Raw genomic sequence first — 13,560 nt, 5'->3', positions numbered from 1 at the left:
ATAATGTATGGGATAAACTGGTATGGTTGTTTGTTGGGTGTAACTAAAGAGGTTCATAAGTGTAAGTTGTCATCTCTGACTATAATACATAGAATGTTGCAATTATTTAGCACATTTTGATGGTTGCTATAAATGGTTCGGATGTGTTTGTTGGGGGGGGGGCACTTTTTCTTAGTGGCTTTCCACATGCCGTCTGTTTAGGTGTATTAACCCAAGATTACTGAATTTTGAGGCATACACTGAGATGTTGAAATGTAGGGTTTAGTATGTTTTTATGGGTTTGTGTTTTCTTTGCTGCTATTTCAAGGATCAGAAGTATGTTTTTTTCTGAATTTCAACAGGAGCAAATAGTTTGGTGTGATGTTTTCATCCATATGATCATTTTTTATAATTATTTTTGGCTTTACTTTTTCTTCATTTATTTAATAGTTTTATATTGTGTGTTTTACTGTTTTTTTCCCCTCAGTTCTCTTCTACTGCGTTTCAATGCATGTTGAATATTGTAGTTGTTTTATACACTTGTAGATTGTTTATTTAGTAGTTGTGTGCTAAATATAAAGTATTTTACCTATTTTAACTAATTATTGTGTAGTTTTATAACTTTTTAATTGTGTGTAAGTTTATTTTGAAATTTCTGGTGTAGGGATCTTTCTGTCACTGTTCTGTGCTGACACACAGTTCCATTTGTAAATGCCTCACAGTCATTTTTTTTTTTGTAAATTGTATTGAGGATCTGAGTTGCACAAATTCATTGTCAGGGTTCAGGTGATAAGTTAAAAATGTTATCTCAGAATGATAAGTTTTGTCAAACATATGTGTGTTTGTTGAAAATGTTTAAAAATGTGCATGACCTGTTTCAGCTAATTGATTGTTATGCAGGTTTACAACTTTTTACTATGTTGAATTTTGGTATGAAATTTTATCTGCACAGTTTTATTTGTAAATTTCTCTGTTTTTTTTTCAAAGATCACATAGATGCAAGGTTGCACACATTCAGTGTCTTAGATCATGTGGTTGTCTGCTGCAGATCTGAGCTCTAAATGTTCAGTTATACTGGCATTTGTTTAAAGTGATGTTTAAAAATAGACTGCCCCTGCCAATATTTTGTTAGCTTCCTAGTGAAGCCCTTAAGTTTATATAGTTTCTGTGGTAAGATCTTTCATTTCTGAACTACAGACACACACTTTAAAGGTTTTTTTTATTTACAAATGAATAGTATTCTTCCATTGCAGGTCGTGAAGTGGTGAAAAGACAGCTGCTAGTAAAATTTTGAAGTGTTTGTAACAGAAGGGATTTGTGGGTGAGTAAGGTCCAGGTAGACCTATACTAGTTTTTTTTTTTTTTTTGTGTGGAGCACATGATGCCAAAGCAACTAGTAATCTGATTGGACATTATTCACTAGCCATGGTGTCCTTTTTATAGCCCACAGTTACCTTAATAGAAAGCTTCAGTAAATCATAATACGTCTGAAGATGCATTATTTTCTTATGCAGTGAAAGGTTTGGTAAGGTTTGCTAATGTAAGTTTCTTTGCCCTTTCTGCAGTGATTTCTTGTGCATTTGGAATACCCAGCTTAGTCAAGGGGAGAAAGGTCCAAGTCTAATTTAAGGAAGTGAATTTTATAGAGAGGGCAATGAGGTCCTAGAACTGCCTGCCAAAGAATGGTATGGGTTGTCTGTCAGTAGAAGTATTCAGGAGCATGAGGGGTAAACGGAAAATGTGGACAGTGAAATTTTATTTCTGATTAAGTTCCTTGTTGGGACAAAAACATTCAAACTGCTAAACAGCCTTGGTTTCCACAGAATTGTTTGTGGCAGTGTTGATTGGTGGGGTTTAATCATTAGCCTAGAACTGTAATATCTTTTGCCTTAAAGGCATTGGGGGATCCTAGTACATCTAGGAAAAAGCACAACTAGTATAGAAGATGAGTTTTATTAATGCTGTTTACAGCTGGTGTGATTACAGAAAGGACATTTGTATAGTTCTAGAAAAGCAGAAGGCTTGTGGGTTCTATTCTCACTTCAAGTAATTGGATTGCTGACACTGCAGTGCAGCAAGCATTAGGGGTGCTGCACTGTTGAGTGTGTCATGCTTTGGATGAGACGTTAAACCGAGGTTCCATATGCTTGAGGTGGTAGTAGCTCAGGTGGTTGTAAAATATCCCATGATACCCTTCAAAAAGAGCATTGGACCATGATGCTCTGGCCAAGTTTCCCCTAGTAGTGTAAGTACCACTTTGGTTCTCCCTTGACAAGAGGCCACTAGCCTAGTCTGACTAACCTGATAAGCAAAAGATATTTAATTAAATTAATTACATTTCATTTTCAGTACCTTATAGACAAGATGAAGTCACTTCATATGAGGCAGGAGAAGTTGGCAAAGTGTCTGCAGCTGGTTCAAGGTGAAGACAGAGAGACGGCAGTGCACTTACCTGTGATGCTTGGAAGATTAGAATGTTCTGAATTTTGTTCACACACCAAGAGCTTGGATTTTCCAATACTGACACTGCATCGCACCATTAAGGGATTACTGCACTTTTAAGGTGCCATCTTTCTGATAAGAGATTAAACTGAGGGGGCCCATGCATCCATAAATCTGGTAGCTTAGGCACATGTTAAAGGTTTCATGACTCTTAGCAGAAAAACATTACAGAAGAATATTTAGTTTGCTCGAATATACTCAATCCAAATTGGCAGTGCCCAGTCTACCCTGGGCAGTACTCTTGTCACCCGGTAGACCACTTCAGTATAGTTAATCAAGTGGACTTCAGTAAGTTCTTTTTTTTTTTTTTTTTTTTTGCAAGGGAATGCTACCTCTTTGGTTGTATCCAAGTGAATAAATGGATTTCCCATTTCTCTTGAGGTGATGCAGACTCATATATAAAGAGATTGTGGGTGTTGAGGGCAGTCCTCCCATTCAAAAATGTTTAAAGCCAATTCTTTTAACATTTATCTAGTAGTCTTAAAGGCTGGTGGGGCAGTATAGTCAGTGGAACTAACTATAGACTTGATAATACAAAACAGGTCTAAAATTTCTTTAGTGTCTTGGTCAAATTTTCCTTGTCTGTATAAATATCGTCTCAGGCCTCTTCTGAAAATAGGTCACAAGCTTTAGTAGAACTAATCCATATAACAGAAGCAAATTAATTAAAGCAACTTTAATAATACAAAATAAAAAGAATAGGAGATACCAGACCATGGCTGATAAAATCATCAAACAATTTAATCCAAGTAAAAAGGTGAGCGTTTTTGCAGCCAAAGCTGCTTCATCAGACAATACAATACATCATTTCCCCATTTCTTATACAAAGCTCCAACCAATCACAACGTTTCCCAGTAAAAATCACTTCACTAGTGCATTTTAATGGGGAGATGATGTATTGTATTGTCTGATGAAGCAGATTTGGCTGTGAAAGCGCTCACCTTTTTACTTGGATTAAATTGTTTGATGATTTTATCAGCCATGGTCTTGTATCTCCTATTCTTTTTATTTTGTGTTGTTGCTGTGTTGGGAGACCAGTTTACCTACACCACTTTACTTTCCTGCAGTAAAGCAACTTTAATATCTTACCTTTGACTGAAGAGGGAGCATGATAGAAAAATTTAGATACTTCAAATATCAAGACTAGATTCCAAGACGGTCGCCAGCTAGATAGCACATACTCCAGAAGCTTCCAATAGCAAATATTAATCTAACCTAATCAGGAGGTCAGCACTATGGGGCCTTCAAATTAATAAATCCTACAAAAATAAGCAAATGCTAAACAAAGAAGTGATTATATTTCAACTTTGAACAGCATGAACAGATTAGTTACATTGTAACTGAAGGGGTTGCTGTGCAGAGAATCTAGCACATGTGCTCAGGCCTTGACAATTCAGAAAATGTGTATCTATAAAAAAAAGTGGAAAAAAGAAACTATCTAAGCTCAAAGGAGATGGAACAAATGGAGGCACAATCTACAAAGACCAGATTATCGTTAATAGCATCACCAGAAAGAGGTATGCTCAAAAAGGCAGAAAATCACAAAGCAGCAAACTGACACACTGGAGCAAGCCCAGAAATCTAAACCAGAACAACCCTTCTTTATAGATTAATTCAAAGCAGCCTTACTTCCACTCCAAGCAGAGATTCAAACCTTCTCATCAAAATTAACATCCTTTGGAAACAATCTGGAACAAATTCTGGTTTGGCTTGATAAAAACGAAGCTAAAATCTTAAGCAATGAAATCAAATTAGAGGAGATCCAGAAAACTGCCTGTAACACGGAAAACTCAAAGAAATCCAGCAAAAGTTAATTGATCTGGAAGCTAGATCAAGATGAAACAATGTCCTAATTCGAGGCATCCCAGAGAAATTTGAGCCAGCACAGTTACCCTCCATAACTATAGATATATTTGATATTCTTTTAGATAACAAAGAACTGGCCCAATCAATCTCTGTAGAGAGAATACACCGTGCACTAAGGAAATCATAAATCCTAGATGCCCCTAGGCAAATCTACATAAGAATTATGAATGCCTCTCATGGTCACAAAATCATTCAGGCAGCTAAAAAAATATATTTAACCTGGAAGGGGACACAAGATAACTATAGCTTAAGACTTGCCACTCTCCATTAAGCAGCAAAGATGAGCTCTCTCTCCATACTGCACCTACTTGACGAACCAAAAAAATCAAATTCCAAATAAAGTATCCATCCGCACTCATTTTCCAAAATAACAGCAACTGATACCACATTACCAATATGGATGAAGCAAAGACCTCCTTTTTAAAAGCTTTCGATGAGTTACCAAGCAAATAAATGTAACGTCATGTATAAATAGTAAATTACACTGAAAAAGCACGCCGAAACCTGTTAAACCAACTCTTACCCCTGAAATCTTCTCTTAACGTAAGGTAAAAATAAATTTAAATACCTTTTCCATTCCAACTTTCTAATCTCTGGCCTGAACAGGCAGTCGCACAACCAAACTTGGCCTGTGAACTATACAGAGCATGTTTGTTTGAAAAACAAGTAGAGTGCGAGTACAAGGGTCAATGCACCAAGTACGGAAGCCCAAGCATCTCTAACTTCTTTTTTAGCCGTTTCCAGCAAAGAGGGCCACAACAAGAATGGAAATGTGGAAAACCTGTTACCCACTGAAGATAGAAGCAAGCTCGACTCCACTTTGACATGAAAATGCAGAGAAGTCGTGAAGAATATGCAGTATGTCCGGTATTTATCTGGAAAACCTCTAAAACTGGCTTTACCTTTTCCTTTGGACAAGGCCACTCAAAGTTGTTCGATAAGTACTGGAGCATGTCTAAAAACTGGGTTCACCTATCCTCTGCACTAATTCCAAAATTAGTAAATGTCAGTAGGGACATGATATATTTAAATCTGGTATATGTGGATTGCGCTGTTACATGCTTAGTTGTTACATAGATGTCGTATTATTACCTTACTCCCTCAGGTCTTTTGGTTGATTATGGCATTTTAGCTGTCTAACATAGGGCAGGGTCTGCATTGCTATGTGCTAGTCATGTGAAGCAATTTACGCCGGAAGGAAGAGAAGTCCTTCAAACTATATCAATTAAAAAGAAAAAAAGAAAGGCTGGCATGTAACCGGTCCTAATGGTGGCACTTATGTAAACAGTATTTAAAAAAAAAAAAAAAGATAGAACAGCAGAGTTATCAGCTGTCCTGCATGTTTAATATTGGTTGTGCCTGTGATGCTACTACATCAGTTACTCCACCATATATGTGATACTGTGTTTTGTATTTGTACTATGTTAATCTTACCAAAAATGAGGAATATATATAGGAAAATAAGAACTAGATATCGTATTCAGTTAGTAAATGGTTTAAAGCACTGTTAAAGTGGTTACTACATCCACTGACTTGCAAGTTTGTGAAGGAAAAAGACATCTGTATACTATTTCCGGAAATATGGATCTGTGCATTTGGTAATGCATTTAATCTATTGATTGTATAATAAAAAAAAATGTTAAACATATTTTATAGGCTTAGTGTGATACGTGATAGTTTATCTTACTTGTCAAATCCGCTTGTTATGAAATGTTTAAGAATTCTGAAGCTATGCTGTATGTGTTGAAATTAAAAGTGATGCCGAAAGGAGGGGAAAGGGGGGCAATAGTGTAATGCGGAAAATGCTATATATTATTTGTGTTAGTACTAAACATATGTCTTCTAGTACTCCTTAGTCTACACTGTTAAGAATCAGAGGGGGCATGGCATACAAATGTTAAATTAAAAGAGTAAATATTTCATACTTTCACTTCATAAAAGCACAAAATACGTTGACCCTATGCAGGGAAATCCTAACTACGTTCAGATTAATATACTAACCCTAATAAACAAGATAACTACACCTACTCCCATATTATGATTAGATCTAACTCAAATACACATAGAGTTAGAAACTCTTCAAAGTTACCTTTTACATGTGGGCGGGCTGTTAGGATGAATGTATGTTAGCTATCGGTCTGAGGAGACTTGGAATAGCAAAAGTGATTTGTAATATAGTTGATATTTGTTTAAATTGTATATTTGTATACTTCCCTCTTTCAGTTAGGAAATGTATGTGGGTAGGCACGGGGGAGATACTGAAAGAGTATGGTGTCACCTTAACATTTTGGAACCTACCTAGTAGCTCCAAGCAAAACCAACCCCGTAACGCGGTCCATGCAAGTTAAAAAATATGATAATAAAGGGATTAGGGAGACTCCTAAATGACGATAAGTGTTGACTCACGGAATATAAAGGGCCTTCAAAATAAAAAAAAGAAGAGGAATTTAGTGATGCATTTGATTTACCAAACTAAAGCAGAGATAACTTTCTTGCAATAAACCCATATGACAAGGGGAACAATGGGAAAAATGATAAAAATAGAAAATGGATACAACAAATAATAGCAGCAGGAGACAGCACATCATCCAAAGAGACTGCTATAGTAGTTAAAAAAAAAAAAAATCATTTAATGGAACTATATTAAAAAGCAACACAGACCCTAATCGAAGGTGGTGCTACTTTACATGCGATCATCCACTATAAAAAAAAAAAAAAAAAAACACTATTATTTTTAAACTTATATGGTCCTTGTATAAATCAACAAGCTTTCCTATATGAGATATATGGCCTACTAATGAAAACACCTGAACACCTGCTCATAATAGGAGGTGATTGGAATATAACAATTAACCCTGAAAAGGACAGAACAAATAAATATAACAATCACCACAACTCACCATCCTTCTAGCAGAACTAATAGAAGATTTTAACGTGATGGATCCCTTTGAAATGCATAGAACAGACACATTGATCAGTAAATATACGTATTACTCATCTTATCACAAGTCATGGTTCAGAATAGACTTATTTCTAATCTCTGAATTTATAGCAAATAATGAAACTGTTTATAACTCCGAGCCCAGAACCATCTCAGATCACTCAAAAGTTAGCATTATAATAAAGGAAGCAAAATCAAAACACCACGCTCATACCTCATCTAATTGGACTCTAAATCCTAACTTAATCAGTAAAAAAGAAGTTATTCAAGAAATTACTAATATTCTCACTCAACTAGAAAATACTATTACAGTGACCAAAATACCGTATAATATTCAATGGGAAGCAACCAAAGCTACTATCAGACTAATTTTAATACAAAAGGCATCATTATAGAGAAAATTACCATTATAGAAAGTAAGCTAAAAGCAATAGAGTTAGAACTACAAAATAAATGCTCCTTGGATCTAGAGAACCAAATGACAAACCTGCAGAAACAGCTGTGCGAGATGCAGGCATAACAATACTCAATCATGGAACTAAAGTTATTATACAAATATGCAGAATGGGCTCAAACCCCCTCAAAAATGTTAGCAAGAATCATTAACTTAAAAAATCCCCCATCCAAAATAAGGGAAATTAATTATAAAAATAAAACCTTATACTCAGATATAGAAATCATACAGGGCTTTGAAAAGATTTATCAAAACCTATACGGCCCACAAGATCAGTCCCAATAATTTCTCTAGTAGCAGTTTACTAAAGATTTAAACTTTTTACTCCTAAATGCAGTACAATCAATAATCTTAGAGCCCCATTAACAGTAGAAGAAATTAAATTAGAAACCAGGCCGTGGCTGAAAAATTTAGGCAGCAAATTGCATCTGTCCTGTTAAGAGTATATAATTACATAATAGAGTTTGGTATCTCTGAACTGTACATAAATAACTCAGACTATTTTTATTGTAAAACCAAATTCAGACATATCAAACCCTAACAACTATAGACCAATAGCTCTCATAAATATAGATATTAAAATACTATCAACAGTACTACCTTACAGAATAAAAAAAAAACTTACCTTATATAATATCCTAAGAGCAATTAGGCTTTATGAGCCACAGGGAGGTATGGGATAACACACTCACCATTAACTCTTTAATTAATCTCTTAGGAAAGGACAGATGCCCTAGATATGCCTTATCGGTAGACACATCCAAAGCTTTTGAAACTAAGCTTCCTTTTAAACTGTTACAGCAGTTTAATGTACCACAGGAATATATTAATATGGTCAAGACCCTTTATAATAATGCAACTATGACATTCTATATTAACAAAAAAATCATTAATGGGACAAGACAAGGCTGTCCACTCTCCCCATATTTGTTCAACATACACATTGAAACACTATTACTTCAAATAAGTCAAAGAACTTATCACCTCATGCAAATCTCCAAAGTCCATATAAAATATACAGCATTTGCTGATGACCTAAACGTATATTTCAAACTCCCAAACACTGATTTATGGAAGATCCTGGACTCATAAAGTTCTCTAAAGTATCAAACTATGCTATAAATCCGAAAAAATCAGTCATTTTACCATTAAATCCCATTGGTCACAAGGAGTTTTACTTTTCTGAGATGAGAATCAAAGTAAGCTATTCTTTAAAATACCTAGGTATCCATTTTAGCCACTCACAATCAGACATACTTAAAAACAACCTTTATAAAACATGGTCAAATATTACAGATTATATAAACAGATGGAAAAACTTAAAGTTATATCCATTATCTAAAGCAGCAATTATTAAAATGAATATTCTCCTAAAAAATCCTATACCATCTAAATGCTGTTAGCACTAACAGACCAATTAACTTCTTCAGTAAAATGAAAACGCTATTAGCAAAATTCATATGGCATCCTAAAAGTACTAGAATATGTTATTGTAGATTAACACTACCTAAAGAGAAAGGTGGGCTCGGATTACCAGACTTCCAACTGTACTATGAAATCATAAATTCTAGTTGCATTATCCAGATAGCAAACTGTGACCCATCAAACAAAGAATGGGTACCCACTGTGGATAAAACTGTATTATCAACACTTAATTTCAACAAATATAAATCCTAAAGCTATACCCTTTATGAATTAAAAGATCCTTAGGTCACTTAAAATTCACCCAATAATTAAAAATAAAAGTCTAATATTCCAGAAACTAATAGTATCCCTACAACTCAAAGATACCCTTACTTTCCTACAGCCAATCCACTTTAATCCAAATATAAGAATAGATAACACTATGCTCAATTTAGATCAATACCCTGTAATAATAAACTGTACAGTCTGTGATTTCTATGAATTAAAAAAACTTTTGACGGATAACATTAGAAATAAACTAAGAGTCAGTAAAAATTTATAATATAATAATTAGACAAATGATGGTCTTAGTTAACTCAGTAGCCACAAATATTAAAATTAATGAACAGGATATCTCCTTATCCCAAATGTTCCAAAAAATTCTACTTCTCAGGTCCAAAATGCTATCCAACACTTAGATTAATAATAAAAATTAAGTATCAGGACTCACTCTTATACTCAAAATATTGGGATAAAAAGAATAGCATTACCGCAAAACAAAAAATATCAACAATAGAGCTTACTTGAAATTGACCCCGTTCAAAAAACTGATATACACTCAAATCATGATAAACAATAATGCTTATCATACTCCTGTCCTCCTAAATATAATTGACCCTACACACTCTCCATACTGTCTTAATAGTGTAGCGGACACCCTTCATATCTTTTGGAGTTGCAAAAATGTATAGAAAATTGTGATGTTCTCTAAGAACTAAATTGGAGAAAAAAGGTTATACAAATACCACTCTGTCTTGGGAAACTGCAATACTCCATATAATCCCGGAGAATCTTGCTTATATAAACAAGCACATCATAATAACACAAAGTGCCAAATTTTACATAGCCAAAAACTGGCTAGACAGATCTAAAATTTCATGGGAAGACTTCCAGTGTTTAGCCTCGAAATACATACTAACAAACAAATTTATTACAAAAAGTTGAAAGAAACTCACATACTATCAGAATTATTGGAAAGCACTGCTAGATACTCTTTCATAAAAGTAAATGCATTCAGTGCATCCAAACGCCCTAAGTTAAAATCACCATGGACCTCTTACTGATCACCATGTTAGATTTATAAACTCTATCTCATCTGGTAAGAAACCTAGCCTGGGATGAACTGTATACTAAGGTGACGCCAGTGTATAAATAATGTACTTAGTTAACTGTTTGGGGTATGTATATATAAGTTATGCAATAGCAATAGATAGCCTGACATGGGTTTATGACGATGTTGGTTTACTATAAGATATAAAGATAAAGTCAGTTACATAATGTTTGGCAACAACTGTTTTTCTGCTTAACATTTGTGTTTGGTCAACGATTAACCAATGTTGCTTCGTATTCATATGACCTTTGATATTGTAATAATATGTGAAAATAATAACATTTTATTTGAAAAAAAATATCAAGACTAGCATCCTTCAGGAAAAGAGGTATGCAAAAACGAGGAACTCTTTGAAGTTTTGTTGACCAGGCATATGAGCTAGCCCTGAGACCCCCCCCCCCCCCCACAACCTGCCAAATGGAAAAGGCCATAAAAAGTAAATGTTGAGATAATTCAATGTACAGTTACTAATTAGCATAGCATACAAAATCAGAAGCCCAACGAATCACTGAACGCATTGAAACAAATAGTCTATTTCCCTTTTCCCCAAAGTTGTACAATTTGGCATATATGTATATACTGGTATTAACTGAAGCCCCCAAAACACCCATAACAGAGTTTCTTTAAAATTTTAATTTTAAACTCACAGTTTTAATGAGTTAAAGCTGTGCTAAGTTGCAGATAGATAATTTATTAACGAACCAAGTAATCCACTGACTGGTGTGGAATCTAAGACTAGCAAGTAGCTAGTAATGATTATCTAGCAATGAATACATGAGAATGGTGATGTTGGCTCATTAAAATTGAGTTTACTTGTTTATGGTATTCACAGTCTGTTTGCAATGCATTAGCTATATTACACAACACTAAAATACAAAGTTAGACAGTAGGCAGATTTGGAGTAATATCACTTAGATGCAGTTATGAATGGATAGAAAAGACCTCCTGAGAAAGGTTGCAGGATCATAATGTTAAGAAATTGGAGTGGGAAACTGTATTTTGTGTCTAATTGTAACCTGCAACTTACTTGATAAATGGAGTAATCAGTGATGGCAAACCTTTTGGGTTTGGTGTGCCAAAATCTCCTGATACAAAATAATTCAGTGCACTTCACATCAGCAATGAATGCAAAAGCAGTGTCTTTGGTAACTCTGGTGTTGGTGATCGCTGGTGTGTCACCCAAAACGTCATGGTGTGTGTCAACTTTGACACGCATGTCATAGGTTCATCATCACTGGAGTAATTATATGCTCAGACAGGCCAGGTAGTTCTTACTTGTCTACAGATTGCATTTTTTTACTGTCATGTTGACTTCAGTTTTCCAACATTCCCCTCCCATTTTTCCTTTTGATCAATTGAGATTTGGTAAGATAACACATTATGAGTTGAAGATAGCTGTGGGCTATGTTTAACCATTATATCATTTTCCCAAGCCTTGGGATAATTTCTCTGTTCAGTAAAATCTGGTATTTATGCAGAATTGCCAACTAAAGCATCAATAGAGGAAATTAATCAGTTGAGGATTTTGGGTCAGTCATTTGGGAAAAGGAGAATATTGAGTATATATCTATGTAATGTATCACTCTAAACATAAACTGTAATATATGAAGTACTTACTAGGAAGTGATTACAACAAGCACTAAAGTCCTGCAGGTGTGATCAAATTCTGTGAAATCAAATCTTCCTGCCTCATCTGATGAAATGGCATAGTGGATTGCTGTTGGTGACAGAATGTCAGTTTGATGATGTATGCCACCATCTACTTTACAGCCACTTACTAATCCGTTTTTGAAACTTGGCCTTTGGAGGTCACTTAGAAAATAGAAAGAAATGAATATTAATTTTCAGTGCCTATACCTTAAATTTTTTCTTCTGCAGCCTTTTTGACTTTGCTTGTACCTTGTTCTTGATAATTAAATTTAGTTAGTAAATGACAGAACATCGTGGGTAAACACTTGGATGCTCATAGGTCTTTCAAGCACTCCAATGCAGCTACAATTCTCTTTACTAGCACATTTCTTGCTGCAAGGTGCTACCACATCTATTGTCATCTTAACTGAGACCACCAACATAGCCATTGCTGCCAGTTACTGTGAATATTTCAGGTAAATGATTCACTGCTGTTTGATTTTTATTGGCTGTTACTAATCAGTTGACCATTTACATTTCATTGGTTAATGCCAGTTTTTAAGGTCTGGTTGCAGGATTTCCTTATTCTGCTTGATGGTACTGCCTTGCATCTTTTGGCTTATGCAGTTAACTACATTGTCACCTGTTTATTCCCACTTTCCCTTTCATCAGTGTCATCTTTCACCCTCCCTAAACCATTCAAAGCAGAAGACTTGGGAGGAGTTGGAAACATGTGGGACTGTACTGAAGTTTCTTCCCTGCTTGCTATTCTTAGCTGAGCCAGATGATGCCAAAAGGCCCTATACCAGTGATGGTGAACCTATGATATCCGTGTCAAGGGTGACATGCCATGACATTTTGGGTGACACACCTGAATTAAAGAAACTGAATGAACAAAAATACAAGAAATATGTGAACCTGCACTTATCTATTAAACTTCAGCAACAAAAAAGTTATTAATTCATAGGTTTTCATAGGTTTCATAGGTTAGTACTAAGCTAACTGCTCTTGCGAGTCATTTTAAGCCTAGCCAATTATCCCTTGTGAGATTCAAACCCCGCATCTTGTGTTTATAAGGCAAACACCTTAACCATTAGGCCACCCTCCCAACCCTGATAATCTTGATTGATAATCAAATCAAGTGCAATGGGTTCCATCTTTTTTATAGTTCAATTCAAAATTGTTATTAAAAGTAGGGTAATTTTTTGGTGCACTATTTTAAACCCAATTATCAGTGAGCATATAACTTTCCCCATTGTAAGTCACTGATTTTTCTTTTACTTTTATAATACATAGCAGTACACATGATTGGACTGTATATTTTTTAAATAAATGAATGTGTAAAGAATTGGAGGAGGGGGGGGGGCACACCAGCAGAGTCACAATAGGGCTTTT

At 35.0% G+C, this 13,560-nt stretch overlaps 1 protein-coding gene across 2 annotated transcripts in view; it reads left to right on the top strand.

The window, feature by feature from the left end:
• VTI1B (vesicle transport through interaction with t-SNAREs 1B) overlaps window positions 1–13,560 on the top strand; it is a 646,522-nt gene that overhangs the window by 526,524 nt on the left and 106,438 nt on the right. The window contains exon 6 of one of the 2 annotated variants that reach the window (XR_006365209.1): window positions 1,233–1,300. The exons of the other annotated variant lie outside the window; for it this stretch is intronic. The gene's annotated coding sequence lies outside the window, so the exon portion shown is untranslated. The remainder of the gene's footprint in view (window positions 1–1,232; window positions 1,301–13,560) is intronic. 2 annotated transcript variants of the gene reach the window in all.

Source organism: Protopterus annectens, chromosome 6.part0, assembly GCF_019279795.1.
Source record: "Protopterus annectens isolate FY-2018-M chromosome 6.part0, PAN1.0, whole genome shotgun sequence".
In the NCBI taxonomy this organism is placed as follows: Eukaryota; Metazoa; Chordata; order Ceratodontiformes; family Protopteridae; genus Protopterus; species Protopterus annectens.
The sequence above is the reverse complement of the archived record's forward strand: the minus strand, read 5'-3'. Positions and strand labels throughout refer to the sequence as shown.